The sequence below is a fragment of the Lissotriton vulgaris genome, chromosome 4_1 (genome assembly GCF_964263255.1).
Source record: "Lissotriton vulgaris chromosome 4_1, aLisVul1.2, whole genome shotgun sequence".
Lineage (NCBI taxonomy): Eukaryota > Metazoa > Chordata > Amphibia > Caudata > Salamandridae > Lissotriton > Lissotriton vulgaris.
In genome coordinates, this window is record NC_141691.1 from 906,609,249 (window position 1) to 906,626,353 (window position 17,105).

Consider the following 17,105-nt stretch of genomic DNA (forward strand, 5'->3'; position numbering starts at 1 on the left):
GATTTACCGGTTTCAGTGCATCTAAAATCACTGACAATTTAGACAAATAAGGACTCACCCAGCGTTGTGTGGGAGTCTGCCTCACCTCACCCGGCACCCACTCGGGAAGAAGGAGGCCCCGCTCTGTTAGGGTGGAAATGTAATAAACATCCTCAGAAAAATATCAGAGTTGTTTATATGCATGTAGTTACATATTTCCAAAAAATCCCCTCACAAGACCAGTTGTATGAGAAAGAGACTCGACCTCAATTGAGCTAGTGGCTAAGACCATGCAGGGGAAGTTTTTAGCTAAGAGAGCAGAATTTGGCAATGTAATGAACACGAGAAAGAGGGGAGGGCAGCAAGGATTGAATAAAGTGCCCTACCTGTCCGTCGGTACCTCTACACCAACATCCGAGAGGGAGTGGAGGTAACTGGCTAGTGAACGCGCAAGTCCTTTTATACCCGTAGTGATGGAATAATTGACTACTGCTGTAACAGGTATTACCGATGGACTATTGCGCAAGATCAAAAAAGGAACGCTATCGCTGATGTGCGCTTGCGCCAAAGGAAATGTCATAACACCTGCGCATGCGTGTGCCATACGATCTATATGTGTATTAACTTCACGCATGCGTAGTGAAATGATAGACCATGCAGCTCTACACTAAGGGCGCCATGTCTGGAGCGGTGTGTGTAGATTGTTATAAGAGATATTGGATCGACTCCTACAGTGCTGTTTTGAATCCCAAAAGAAAATTATGTTACAGTAGTGCACTACGACATACCGGATCTAGATGTTTACAGTGATATCCACTGTATGTCGTCATTCAGGCCCTGAATATGGCTTTTCAAAAGAAACACCCACTTTTGTTCCTTCTTGAATAGAAATTTAGACACATCACTAATGTGAGGGGGAATATATGGCTGTTCTAGGATAACCCACTTCATTTCGTCAGCCGTGTGTCTGTGATCTAAGAAATGGTTGGTTAATTTAGTGGCCTGTTTGCGACACCTGATTGTACTTTTGTGTTCCCCAATTCTCAACTTGATTTTACGAGTGGTGTACCCGACGTATCTTAAGGAACAGGGACAGGTGATCATATAGATGACGTTGTCGGTGTTACAGTTCATGTGCTTTTTAAGGACCCACGTCCTGCCTGTCCCTATATCGACTGCGGTGGTTTTAGCCGTCTGTGGACAAACACTGCATGACCCACACGGGAAATGACCGGAAACCGGTGGGAGACCCCATAAGGTTGTGGTGTCATCAGTGTTATGTCTCCTCGGTCTGGTATGAACGTACAGAAACTGGTCCGTAAACATTGGGGGATTTTAAATTCAACTGAGGCCAATATCCCGTTACCACTCTTTTCATTCAAAAGGGCATTAAGCTTTCGGGACACTCTGGTTAAGTACTTTTCTTTTATTACCAACAAAATAAATCCTCCCCTTGGAGAGGTTTTGGATTTCTTTTGGAGGAAGGAATATCAAGCGAGAGGTGCTCCTCATATACATATGTTGTTATGGATTAAAGATGCACCCAAATTTGGATCAGATTCGGATGAAACAGTGATGAGTTTCATTGAAGAGTATTCAACCTGTGCTGTTCCAAAACCTACTGAAGAAAACAGTTTAAGGCAACAAGTTTTACGTTTTCAATCTCATCGTTGTGGAAAGTACTGTCGTCTAAAATTCTAAAACAAGGAAAAGTACTACACAAAATGTCCTTTTGCGTTTCCACGACCAGTGATTTCTAAGGGAAGAGTAAATAATTTGATGTCATCTCTACGACATACTGTGACGAGGAAATCACCCAAAAATACATATAATTTAAAAAGAAACGAAGAGTCCAAGTACATCAACGAATGCAACCCAGTGATTTTGTCCATGTGGAATGCTAACATGGATATTCATTTCGTTGCTGACAACTCTATTGCTGTGGCTCGATATGTGACATCTTACATCACAAAAAAAGAAAAAACAGAACTGAAGGAAATGTGGGAGGACATTTCACATGAAAAGAGCCTAAGCAAGAAATTAAACAGTTTCAGTCTAAAGATGTTGTCGCATCGAGAAATTGGAGCATATGAATGTTCTGATCGGTTATCATCAGCAAGTCTCTATGCCAAATCAAGAAAAATCATTTGGGTGAGTCTAGGTCTTGCTGCAACACGAAACCGAGTTTTGAAATCTGTACAAGAAATTGAATATTTGGCGGAGAAAGAACCAAACAGTACAGATATTTTGAAGACAAATATGTTGGATACATACTATCCAAATAGAAGTACTCACCTTGAGAACACTTGTTTGTATGAAGTTCTGCAAAACTACAGTTATAAGAGGAACATCACAGAAGATATCAATAATGGAAAATATACTGTCATTGGGTATGAAGGTCCTGTAGTGAAGCAGAGAAAAGGCCATTTGATTAATCATCGAAAATTGAGTTGCGAAGCTCCAGACAAAAGAGAATTTTACTATTTAGCTCTTTTGCAACTCTTTAAGCCATGGTGTACAGAAGAGGAACTACTTGGAGATTTTCTCTGTTATGAAGACTCTTTTAATGCAACTAAGGATACCATAGAATGTCCTGTTTTTCAAAATTATCTGCAAATGTTGAACGAAGAAATAGAGCAAGAAACCACAATTGCTGAAGAGATTGCTAGAGATAGTTCTCAAGACAGTCAGAGTTCTACTTCATTGAGTCAGGATCCACCAGGAGGACCAATGATCCAAAATGAAGCTGCAACTGACATGGATGAGGTGGAAAGAGCTATGGAACAAGATCAAGAGGATGGAGTTAACTGAGAAGATTTGGTAAAGCAACTAAACGTTGAGCAGAAAAAGATATATGACGAAGTTACAGAACAGATTGAACATGGATTCAGACATGAGAAAAAAGTGTGCTCATGTACATCATTTAAGCCTGTTCGACTGTACGTAAGTGGAGAAGCGGGAACAGGAAAAAGTTTTCTGATTAAAGCCATTGCAACTTATTTGCAGAAAAGGACTGAATCACCGCTGTCTTGTGTTGTAACCGCTCCAACTGGACTGGCAGCACATAACATTAAAGGGATTACTCTACAACGTTTACTGATGCTGCCAGTTGAGCATGATAATAAATTGCATTACAACAAGCTATCTGGTGATGCGTGTTCTGAAGTTTCCAGAGTCTTGAGGAAAATGAAACTTCTTATCATTGATGAAGTAAGCATGGTCTCAAATCTAATCCTTGCTTTTGTGCATTTGAGAATGCAAGACATTCTTAGAACAGAGCATGATGTGTTATATGGAGGAAAACACATTATTGTTTTTGGAGATCTACTGCAGTTGACTCCAGTAAAAGGACAACCAGTGTTTAAAATGGTTACGCATGAAGATACCAGGAAGTCCCTTGGAAGCATTGGAAACGTTAATATATGGTTACATTTTAAATATGCTGAACTGCTTCAAATATGCGACAGGCAAAGGATGAAGATTATAAAAATATTCTACAAGATGTAAGAATCGGAAAAGTAAGTGAGCTTGGGAAAGAATATTTACATGCTCGATTAATTTCAAATTTGTATCCAAATGAAAACATTCTTCCAGAGAATATTTTTTTTAAAATGACTGAGAAGAAATCTGGGATATGTTTGATGCCAACTCTGCAAGAATGTTCCATCTTCAACAACAAAATGTTAAAGTTAGAAAATGAAGAGATTGTGAAACTGGAAGCAATAGATAAAATGGAGCATATGGGTGCAACAATTGTTTTGTCAGACAATTTGAAAACAAAATTGAATTCATTACAGAAAAGTATTTCTGAAACAGCTGGTTTTGAAAAGACTCTGAATGTGTGTTTAAATTGTTGTATCATTTTGAGAAGGAATTTAAATGTTGAAAGAGTTCTGGTAAATGGAGCAATGGGTTATGTTGTTGATTTTGTGAATCATAGAAATAGAGATGGAATTGAATTTTTAAAAATAAGATTTGATGGCTTTGAGCAAGTGCAACAAATCATTCGTTGTTCTGCTAGATTTTTGCTTGTAAAAGACTTATATGTTCGCCGAAAACAGTTTCCTATTTGTTTGGCATATGCGGTGACAATTCATAAATCTCAAGGTTTAAGTGTAGATAGTGCTTTGGTGAACATTGGAAGATCTGTGTTTAAAGAGGGTATGGCATAAGTGGCATTATCACGAGGCAGCACTTTATCCGGATTGTACTTGTTTGAGTGTGATGAGACAAAGATTTGTGCAGATCTAGATTGTGTTAAAGAAGACAATAGGTTAAGAAGAGAGTATGCTCCACATTTGCCTCAATATCCTCTGTTTGAAAAACGTGTGGTAGGCCGAAAAAGAAGAAATGAGGATAATAGCAGTGAGGTAGTAGCAAAAAGACAAAAAGTAGATGAAACTGTAATTCAAAACAGAAAGAAAAAAGGATTCTGATGAAAATGTTGTTGGATTTCAGTTTGAAAACAGTTCTGGTGTCAACTGCTATGCTAATGTAGTGGTTAATGTGTTTTTTTTCTTCAAAGTTTACAAGAACAGATTGTTGAAAATCGGGATCAAAGATTGTGTGGTTTGTTGAATTATGTGTTTGAGAAATGTAGCAGTGATAGAACAAAAATAGAAAGTGTAACAGAAATTCGAAATATTTTAGATATATGTTCTGGTCAAGATAAATTTTCACAGAACATTCAGCAGGATTGTCAGGAATTTTTAATGTATATGTTTGGTATTTTGGAAGATGAAGTTGTAGATGTAGATAATCTTTTTAGCCTTTCTTATCAATGGCAGCATGACTGCCACAACTGTAGTTCATCAAGTACTACTAGAATAGACACTGAAAGATTTATATATTTGACTTTACCAGACTGTAAATCAGTGTCATTTAAAAATCTAATTAAAGCAGCAGATCATAATATGGTGTGTACCCAATGTAAGTGTCCAATGCTATCCACATTATTTATACAAAGTTATGGTCAGTATATCATTTTAGTTTTCCAACGATGTAGACCTGATGGAACTAAATTGACAACTTGTATCAAAATTGTTGTGGCTTCTCAGTTATCAATTTCAGGAAGAACCTTTACAACTGTAGCTATTATTTTTCATGACGGTTCTTTGACAACATCAGGACATTATACATGCTATTTAAAATGTCAAAAAGGTTGGAGTTACTGCAATGATTCTTATTTGACTTATAAACAACGTTTGCCTTATGACTTTAAAAATTCTTACCTAGTGTTTTTAAAACCAAAGTTTTAGTAAAGGTAATTGGCCTTTGAAGACGGGAATAGTTAATAAAAGTTAGTTAGTTAGTTAGTCTAATGTTTAAAATTATTTATCTCATATAGGTACTCTAAGTGGATCTCATAGTAAAAAATACTCATATATCTGACACGATTTGGCCGTAAGGAAAGTGTAAGGTATGATGTTCTTAGATCTTTTTTCATAGGAGGTCGATGAAATGGAAGTTATAGAGAACAGCAGACTTTTTTTCCACCAAAAGGACCTTCACTATCTTCTATTTGGCCTCAAGGAAAAGTAAGTGAATCAAAGATCAGTGTACATATATGAGTTGTAAGTTTTTATGTTTTTTTTAAACACAATCTTTTAGATTGTGTTTTTTTTCCCGCTGTTATATGATGAAGAGTTTGAACTCACTAATTTAAGTGGAATTAAATATATTCTGAGACCAGCAAAAATAAACAATGTAACATATTGTATAAATCATTCTATAGTTTGCATTGTATAATTTATATTGTATTCCCATTGTCTCACACTCATTTCCCTTTTTCCACCCTTATTTAGCTCTCTTTACTCACTTACACTGCCTTTTTTCACTTTGTTTTATCGCTGTTCCTTTACTCCACTTCATTCACAACTCCTCAATCTAATTTCAACTGTCTGCATTTCCTCTCTCCCTTCCACCACTTTTCATCTTTGTCACATTCTCTCAGTACCACTGCTTTAGTTCTCTTCCCCTCTCTTTCCTTCTTTTGCTCCTTTACTCTTTTTCCTTTCTCACTCATTGTACTGCAGTTCACTCAGTCCTTCCCTTTGTCTTTCTGTGTACTTACTCTCTCACTCCTTTTTCCTCTATCGTTCTATATTACCTCATTCCTTACATCCCTTCACTCTGTGACTCCCCTTCACTCGCTCTCAGTCACCTTCCATTCCACTTTCTTATTAATAGTTCCTCATTTAGACTCCTCTACTTTTAATTCATTTTCCTTTTACTTTCTTCTCTTTCCTGATTTCATTTTGGTATCTCGCATTCTTGTAGTATCTTACTTATCTTCAATAATTTGTTCTCTTTCTATTTCTTTTTCTCTCTTTTTTCTCTTTCTACATTACTTTATTTCTGTTTTTGTATCCTTCACTATTGCTTTATTTCTTAGTACACTTTTTTTGATTTTTTACCTCTTGACCTGTTTCTTCTATTTTAAAAAATATATTTTACTAATTATAACTTGTTTTTTCTTTTGTCTTTCACAGATTTAAAGATGCAAGTAAGTTTTCATTAATTATATGGTACGTGTGACTACAAAATGTAGTTTATCATCACCCTTTGTTTTAACCTCACTACTTTTCTCTCACCATACCTCACCTCTGTTTTCTTACTCTGCTTCCCTCACTTATTCTTATCCTCCATATTTACTTCTCTTTTTCTTACTTTCCTACCACATTCAACTTCTTTCAGTGCCCCTGCTCACCCACACTCCCTCTCTTTTTTTTCTGCTTCACTTAGTCCCTTTCTGACACTCCTTCCTTTACTCTCTCTGTTCTTTCTCTCTGTCACTCCCCATGTCTTACCCTTATTCACTTTTATCCACCCTCTTTCACTCCTTTTTACTTACACTCACTGCTATTTTCTTTCCCTCCGTCACCACTGTTCCTTTTCTCTGGTTCCGTCACTACCTTTCATTCCTCATCCTTTACTCTCCTTCCTTTTACTCTCATCACCCATTCACATTCTCCCAGAACATCTGCTTTAGTCTTCTTCCTCTTTCTTCTCTTCTTTTGCTCCCTTATTCATTTTCCTTTTCTCAGTTACTTCCTCCTATACCTTTTCTCTGTTTTACTATCTATTACACAGTTCCTCTGTGTTCCTCCCTCTAGCTCTCTTTCTCTTTACACCACTCTCTTTATCCCCATTCCTCATTCTCACTCCTTCATTATTTTTTTTTTGTTGGTGCGCTGACGGAAGGCTCCCCGGTACGCGCACCGGGGCGCTCACCGGTATGCGCACCGGGAGCGCTCCAGAGTGAAATATAAAAAAAAAAGAATATACTTTTAAAAAACAAAATATTATATTACTATACAACATAGGATTCATTTTTAGAAAAACATACCTTTTTAAGCTATAGATATTTGCGAAAAAATAACCTTAGAAATTCACTAAAAAACACATAGGTATGAGACCCTATAAAAAGTTAAGAATTAGCAGTTAAAAAACCTATAAAATTCACTGAAAAAACCATAGGTTTCACACCAGTTATAGTTAGGAATTAGCATTTAAAAAACCTATGAAAGTCACTGAAAAAACCATAGGTTTCATACCAGTTATAGTTAGGAATTAGCATTTAAAAAACCTATTAAATTCACTGAAAAAACCATAGGTTTCACACCAGTTATAGTTAGCTGGAAAATTTACTGACATAAAACCAATGAAATTCCCACATTATAGTTAGTTGGACTCACTATAACTTGCGCGTGTAATGCACTGCTGATGACATCACATATTACATCACTCATGACACGGTCAGTGACATCACTCATGACATCACTGATGATACCATCCTTGTGACAGAGTGACTGACCTCCTTTTACTGTAAATTAATCCTTGAAACACATATTCAAAAATAGTAACTAACATTTACAAAAAAGTGGAGATACCTATACCAGTTACAACAACGAATTCAGTAATTCCACCATTTATATACACATCTACTCATTCACCAACAGTTCTATATAGTCATTCATACATATACTCACTCATCATATGTAGTGAGACACCTTTACATCCGTTAACACACCGACAGTCTTCCAAAAGTTACTCACACACATACTCACACATGCAAATAAACTATTGAACATCCATTTTTTTGCATATACAGCTATCCACACACTACCACCTTACTTCTAAGGAAACTTACACATACTTACTCTCTTAAACAATCACTTATAGAAACACATACTTATTTAAACAAGAACTCTTTCAATCTCTGACTCTCACATATACTCACTTATATACACCAATACTCACATATACTAGATTAAAACATATGAAGTTACTGATAAAGACACTAGTAAGGCAGTCATTCACTTACTAACATATACATATACACACTCATTCACCCATACAGTCCGGCACATATGCTGTCTTCAAAACACATACAAACAGTGAGTCAGTCATTGATGCAGCTGTGTGCTAAGTAACACCCCCACCAAATCATACAGACATTTATACTGATACTAAAAAAAACATCTAATAACCCATAGAAACACACATGTAGCTACTCACCAACCCATGCACCCACTTATAAACAAAGTGAAACACTGATACAAACATTTAAATATTGAAACAATACTCGCTAATATATGTATTCACTATGATACACCTAATAAGCCAGTTAACCAATCATTTTATTTTTTAAACATCCATTAAGACACTTATTTAAACATTTATTCTTCCATGGACCTTTACATATACATATTTAAAACATATTTATTTTTCAGAAAGACACTTATTCACTGGATGGTGTCATCAGTGATGTCATGAGTGATGTCACTGACCTTGTCATGAGTGATGTAATATGTGATGTCATCAGCAGTGCATTACACGCGCAAGTTATAGTGAGTCCAACTAACTATAACGTGGGAATTTCATTGGTTTTATGTCAGTAAAATTTCCAGCTAACTATAACTGGTGTGAAACCTATGGTTTTTTCAGTGAATATATATATATATATAAATTCACTGAAAAAACCATAGGTTATAGACCATATATAGTTAGGGATTAGCATTTACAAAACCTTATTTTACTCGCACAAAACCATTGAAATTCGCATATATAGTTAGTTGCACTGACTATATATCGCGCACCCGCAATCCACTGCTGATGATGTCACATAATACATCATTCATGACATGGTCAGTGACATCACTGATGACATCACTGATGACATCTCAAATGACATCACTGATGACATCACTGATGACAATATCCAGTGAGTGTATGTTTCTGTAAAGTTAAAATATGTCTTACATATTGAAGAATGAGTGGATGTATAAGTGTCTGGATGAAGGATTTAGTAGGTGCCTGACTTACTGTATGAGTGAGTGATTAAATGTGTCTCACTGAGTGCATGGGTTAGTGACTAAACTGTCTTAATTTGTTCATCATTATGTCTGTTGTTCTGTTAACTGCTGCATGTGTTGATCACTAGCTATATGAGTAACTATATGGGTTTTTGATTGGTTGCCCAAGTATTTGTATGGGAGACTGAGTGTGTGTGTGGGTGGCTGGGAGGTGTATGACTCTGTGCATAGAGGTGTGGGCCGTTGATTCACTAGATGTATGGGTTCAAAAGTGCATGTGGAAACAGCTGCATGGGCAGTTGACTGTGTGTATGAGTGTATTGGTGAGTGAATTGATATCTCAGTGCTACATGTCAAAGTGAGTACATATGTAAAACACAGTACATGTGAGAGTTGACATATATAAATAACTGTGCATAAGAGCCAGTGAATGTGTGAGTGGCTGTATGGATCATTGTGAACTTGTATCAGTGATTGTATAAGAGAGTAAATTTGTGTTAGAATATGTTTGAATTAGTAAGGTGTGTATAACTGTATAGTTGAGGAAATGGAGGTGTGATTGATTCTTTGCATGACTGACTAGATGTATGAGTAACTCCATGGATGAGTGACAATCTGTGAGTGTCTGTTTACACTGATTGTATCTAAGGTTATATTAGAGTCTGAAGAGGTGCATCGTATTATCACATGAATGATATTATCAGTGATATGATCAGTAATGTCAAATGAGATGTCCTCAGTGATGTCATCAGTGATGTCATTTGAGATGTCATCAGTGATGTCATTTGAGATGTCATCAGTGATGCCATCAGTGATGTCACTGACCATGTCATGAATGATGTAATATGTGACATCATCAGCAGTGGATTGCGGGTGCGCGATATATAGTTAGTGCAACTAACTATATATGCGAATTTCAATGGTTTTGTGCGAGTAAAATAAGGTTTTGTAACTGCTAATCCCTAACTATATATGGTCTATAACCTATGGTTTTTTCAGTGAATTTTTAAGGTTTTGTAAATGCTAATTCCTAACTATATATGGTCTATAACCTATGGTTTTTTCAATGAATTTCAATGGTTTTTTAATAGCAAATATCAAAAGCTGTAAAATGTATTCTTATTCTAATTCAAAAATATATTTTATATTTTTGTAATATTATTTTTTTATTTATTTGTTAGCTTAATTTGGTTCCGCGACCCGGTCCGCGAACTGGTAAACGTTCCATTAGCGCAACCACCGCGTTAGAAAACAACATCGTGACGCGTCGCGTAAGCGCGACGTATCGCGTTACAGCGTAATGCGTCTTATGACGCGCCGCGTTAGCGCACCGGGAAGCGTTCTGGAACGCAAACCGAGGCGCGAAGTGCAGCTACCCGGAAGCGATCCGGGGCGCGTAGCGGGACGCGTAAGGTAAGCGTAACAGGTCATGTGACTTGAAAATAACACTTTTTATTGGTTGATTTCACTTTTGGTTTCTGAATGATGTAAAGCTAGGTCATGTGACCTAAAAATAACACTTTTCATTGGTTTAGAACATTTTTTTTTCCCAAATGATGAAAGCCCCCTCCTATTTTTCTCACTCTGACTTTCAACTTTGTGAGAGGAAGAACTATTTTCATTATTGGAAGATGGCTTCAATTGTAGCTGCAGCTGGTGGACCCCCACCACCACCACAACCTCCTAGGAAGGATGGACCACCTCCCCAGTTTATTCCCAACCCTGAAGATGAGGAGGAAGAAGAAGAACAAGATGTACATCAAATAGAATTTTTGCCTGAAGAGCCCCGGAAATCACACCGCAAGGACAATTTTATTTGGCAGTTTTTTTCATTTCCTGCAGGCCAAAAAAAGGTGAATGCACGTTATGTTACATGCCTGATATGTAAAGAACCTCTGTCTCGAGGCACGGATAAAAAGTATAGCTTTGGTAACTATACTATGCATCGCCACATGCAAAGGTGGCATCCAATAAATTATAGTGTGGCGGAGGTGCGTAACCTACGTGAAAATCCACCAACTCTTGTGGCCACCACCTCAACCCATGAAAGTCTTTCGGGACCAGAGGCGAGGGATCGGTCCCCACTATTCAAACTAATTTTCAACATATCAAGCTGGTAAGCATTTATTGTGGGGGTTTGCTTTGTTACGGCGAGATGAGCGTACCATTAATGAACAGATGAACAGAGCATATGAAAATCACAAGTGCTCAAAATGCTCCAGAAAGTGTTTTTTTTTTTTTTGCTCCTGTTGAGCCGTTTCTAAGGCCTGTTTTTCGTTCTTCCCCCTGAAAAAAACCAAAAAATATATAAAACCGTTCAAAAAATACAAAAAAACTATAAAAATGTTCAGAAAAATAATAAAAAAAATATAAAACAACAAAAATAATTAAAAAAAAGTTCTTTTCAGAACTACCTCCCCTTTATAAGAAATTGCTAGAATGTTTAGCATTCTGGCAACCTCTATTTCTTTTGATTCGCTTCCCGGTTCGCCCGCCGGTACGCGAACCGGAAGCGAACTAAAAAAACTTTTTTTTAAAAAAAGAAGAGTAAGTAAACAGAGAGTAATGTTAAAAGAAAGACAAATAGAGGGAGTAACACACAGATACTGTTGAAAGAGGAACTGAGAAAAGGAGTGGTAAGAGTAGTATAAGTAAGTAATAGAAAAAGAAAGAAGGGAAGTAGCAAAGGCAAAAAACTGAGGGTTAAAGAAATGAAGCAGTGGAACTAATAAAAGTTAAATGTTGTAGAGATGTAACGTAAACAGTACTAAACACTTACCTTATAATTGTCGTTAATTTAGTCACTTGTTATTTTTATACTTTTAATCTGTGTAAGAAAGAACAAAAATGTTTAAATTAATAGAAGGTAGTAAAAGATGAGTGAGCATGAGACAAGATGAATACATATTAAAAATCAAAATTCAAAGTACAAAATTAATTAAACATATTTAATGGTTTATTTTTGCTGTTCTCAGAATATATCAAATTTCACTGAAAACAGTGAGTTGAAGGTATTCATCATATAACAGCGGGGGAAAAAAAACACAATCAAAATGATTGTGTTTAAAAAACCCATAAAATATAATCAATCTGAAATCAGAACTCCTCAAAAGTAACTTACTTTCTATGACGTCAAAGGAAGTCCTATGAACAGCTTATAATCTGTTGTGCTGTTACTATTTTCTGCCCGACACTTTCTGAAAGATAAGCTCCATCGTTTAAAGAAAAATGAGACATACAAAGCAATTTAAAACAGCACACTAAATTACAGCAACACCTACAATCATTATAATCCAGTTACCTACCCTAAATTCTCACTTCTGAAAACAAGTCAAAAGGCAACATTGCTTCATACTAAAATGGTAATCATTGACGAAAGACCAGCCTTTTTTACATTTCAAATAAGCTGTGTAATATCCTGATGTTGTCAAAGGACCATCATAACATATAATAGCTGCAGTTACAAATGTTCTTCCTGAAATCGATGACTATGTAGCCAAAACATTTTTAAGTAGACTTGACAACTTATTTTCATCCAGTTTATGTAGTTGAAATTGTAAAATGACATTTCACCCATAGGTTTCTATAAATAATGTGAACAGCATTGCAGACTTACATTTCCTCTACTCCTTGTTTTGATCTACTGCTTGAATTAGCTTATTAACACAAACAGTTTTCGCTCTGTACTACAATTATCCACAAGGCCATATAGAGTAGGAGCCATTATAACCTCTTGAAATTCCTCAGAACAAATCCCAAGATTCCATCCCTAAAATGTTGGTTGTAAAAACACCAGGTAAGAATTTTGAAGGTGGAAAGGCAATCTTTTTTTGAAAGTTAAAACAGAATCATTGCAGAATGACCAGCCGTTTCCAGATTTTAAATAAGCTGTGTAATTTCCTGAAGTTGTTGACGGACCGTCATGATATATAATTGCTCCAGTTACAAAAGTCCTTCCTGATATTGACAACTGCGAAGCCACAAAATTATTAATTAAAGTTGTCAATTTAGTTCCATCAGACCTACATCGTAGGAACATTAAAATGACATACTGGCCATAACTTCTTATAATTAACATGGACAGCATTGCAGACTTACATTGGCTACACTCCATGTTTTGATCGGCTGCTTTTACTAGCTTATTGAAGGATACAGATTTACTGTCAGGCAAAGTTAAATATATAAATCTTTCTTAGTCTACACTAGTAGTACTTGATAGCCTACAGTTCTCGCAGTCATGCTGCCATTGATAAGAAAGGCCAAACAGATAATCTACATCTACACCTTCATCTTGCAATACATCAAGCATACACATTAAAAACTCCTGACAATCCTGCTGAATATTTTGAGAGAATTGCGTTTGACCTGAACATTTGTCTAACAGATTACGAATTTCAGACACACTTTCTACTCTTTTTCTATCAGCGCTACATTTCTCTAACACAGAATTAAACAAACAGCATAAACTTTGTTCCGAATTCATCACAATCTGTTCTTTTAAAGTCTCTAGTGAAAAGACAACATTAACCACTACATTAGCATAGCAGTTGACACCAGAACTATTTTCAAATTGAAAACCAACAACATCTTCAACAGAATTCATTTTCTTTCTGCTTAAAATTTTCGGTTCATCGACTTTTGCTCTTTTTGCTACAACCTCCCTACTATTACTGATATTTCTTCGTTTCCGGCCTACCACACGTTTCTCAAACAAAGGATATTGAGGCAAATGTGGTGCATACTCTCTTCTTAACCTATTGTATTCCTTAACACAATCTATATCCGCACAAAGGTTTGTGACATCACAGTCAATCAAGTACATTCCTGATAAAGTTCTGACTCGTGACAATGCTACATAAGCCATACCCTCTTTGAAAACAGAACTGCCAATATTCACTAAAGCAGTGTCTACACTTAAACCTTGTGATTTATGGATTGTCACCGCATATGCCAAGCAAACAGGAAACTGCTTACGGCGAACATATAAGTCTTTTACAAGCAAAAACCTAGCTGTGCAACGACCAATTAGCTGTACTTCCTCAATGCCATCAAATTTAATTTTTAAAAATTCAATTCCATCTCTATTTCTGTATTTCTCAAAATCAACAACATTACCCATTGATGGTATACAACGTTTACCACGCATTTTTTACCATGCACTACACTTACAATGCAGGCATTACTACGCATACCATTACAACGCATTGCGCTGGGGGGCGCTCTAGGATAGGGAATAAGTTTAATTTTATATCCAACACCTTCCCTAGTGTCCACGGGGACTGGAGTTGGAATATAAAATTATACTTACCACTATCCAGCACCTCAAAGCGCTATGCGTTGTAACGGTATGCGTTGTAAATACCGCGTTGTAATGGTATGCGTGGTAATAGTATGCGTGGTAACGTCATACAACCCCCATTGATCCATTTACCAGACCTCTTTCAACATGTAAATTCCTTCTCAAAATGATACAGCAATTTAAGCACACATTCAGGGTCTTTTCAAAACCAGCAGTTTTAGATATAGTCTTCTCTAATGAATCCAATTTAGATTTCAAATTCTCAGACAAAATAATTGTTGCTCCCATGTGCTCTATTCTGTCAATAGCTTCCAGTTTCACAATCTCTTGGTTTTCTAAATTCAACATTTTGTTGTTGAAGATGGAACATTCTGCAAGAGTTGGCATCAAACATATTCCACATTTCTTCTCAGTAATTTTCTGAAAAATATCCTCTGGCAGAACGTCTTCTTCTGGATACAAATTTGACAGTAATCGTGCATGTAAAGCTTCTTTCCAACGCTCGGTCACTTTCCCAATTCTAACATCTTGTAGAATATTCTTGTAATCTTCATCCTCCGCCTGACGCATATTTTCACGCAGCTCAGCATAATTGAAGTTTAACCATATGTTAACGTTGCCAATGCTCCCTAGGCACTTCCTGGTATCTTCATGCGGAAGCAGTTTAAACACTGGTTGTCCTTTCACTGGTGTCAGCTGGAGAACATCACCAAAAACAATGATGTGTTTGCCACCAAATAACACATCATACTCTGTTTTAAGAACTCCTGTATTTCAAATGCACAAAGGCAAGCATGACATTGGAAACCATGCTTTCCTCGTCAATGATAAGAAGTTTCATCTTCTTCAGGACTCTAGATACTTCACAACAAGCCTCTCCAGATAACTTGTGGTATTGTAATTTGTTATCATGCTCCACTGGCAGCATCAGTAGCCGATGCAAAGTAATACCTTTAATATTATGTGCTGCCAGACCAGTTGGAGCGGTCACAACACAAGACAGCGATGACTCAGTCCTTTTCTGTAGATAACATGAAATTGTTTTAATGAGGAAACTTTTTCCAGTTCCTGCTTCTCCACTCACATACAGTCTGACAGGCTTCAACGACGTACATGAGCACTCTTTCTTCTCATGACTTAATCCATGCTCAATTTGTTTGGTAACTTCGTCATATATTTTCCTCTGCTCAACGTTGAGTTGTCTTTCCAAATCTTCTAAGTTAACAGCATCCTCCTGAGCATATGCCATGGCTCTTTCCACTTCAATCATGGCAGTGGCAGCTTCATTTTCGATAACTGGTTCTCCTAGTGGATCCTGACTCAATGAAACAGAACTCTGACTGTCCTGAGAACTGTCTCTAGCAATCTCAGCTGCAATTGTTGCTTCCTGCTTGATTTCTGAATTCAACATTTCTAGATATTTTGGAAAAACAGGACATTCTATGGACTCCTTAGCTGCATTGAAAGAGTCTTCGTAACAGAGGAAATCTCCAAGCAGTTCCTCTTCTGCACGCCAAGGCTTGAAAAGTTGCAAAAGAGCTAAATAGAAAAACTCTTTTCTTTCTGGAGATTCGCAATTCAATTTTCGATGATTTACCAATTGACATTTTCTTTGCTTGACCAGACATCCCTCACTTCCAATTACAGCATACACTCCTTTATCAATATCTTCTTTGATGTTCCTCTTGAAAATGTAATTTTGTAGAACATCATACAGACAAATATTCTCCAGGTGACTGCTTCTATTTGGATAATATGTATCCAACATGTTGGTCTTCAAAATATCTGTACTGCTTGGCTCCTTCTCCGCCAAATACTCAATTTCCCATACAGGTTTCAGAACTCGATTCCGCGTTGCAGCAAGACCAAGACTCGCCCAAATGATACTCCTAGATTTGGCATAGAGACTTGCTGAAGATAACCGGTCAGAACATTCGTAAGCTCCGATTTCTCGATGCAACAACATCTTCAGACTGAAACTGTACAACTTCTTACTGAGGCTCATTTCATGGGAAATATCCTCCCACATATCCTTGAGTTCTGTCTTTTCTTTTTTTGTGATGTAAGATGTCACATACCGAGCCACAGCCATACAGTTGTCAGTCACAAACTGTATATCCATGTTAGCATTCCACATGGACAAAATCACTGGGTTGTAGTCGTTAATGTACTTGGACTCTTCGTTTCTTTTCAAATTGTATGTGTTTTTGGGTGATTTCCTCGTCACATTATGTCGCAGTGAAGACATCAAATTGTTCACTCTTCCTTTAGATATCACCGATCGTGGAAATGCAAAACGACATTTGGTATAGTACTTGTCCTTGTTTCTGAATTTACGACGACAGTACTTTCCACAACGATGGGTTTGAAACCGTAAAACTTGTTCTCTTAGACTTTTATCTTCGTTTGTCTTTGGAACAGCACATGTAGCATACTGTTCTATGAAACTCATCACTAAGAAATCCGGATCTGTTCCAAATTTGGGTGCATCTTTGATCCATAGTAGCATA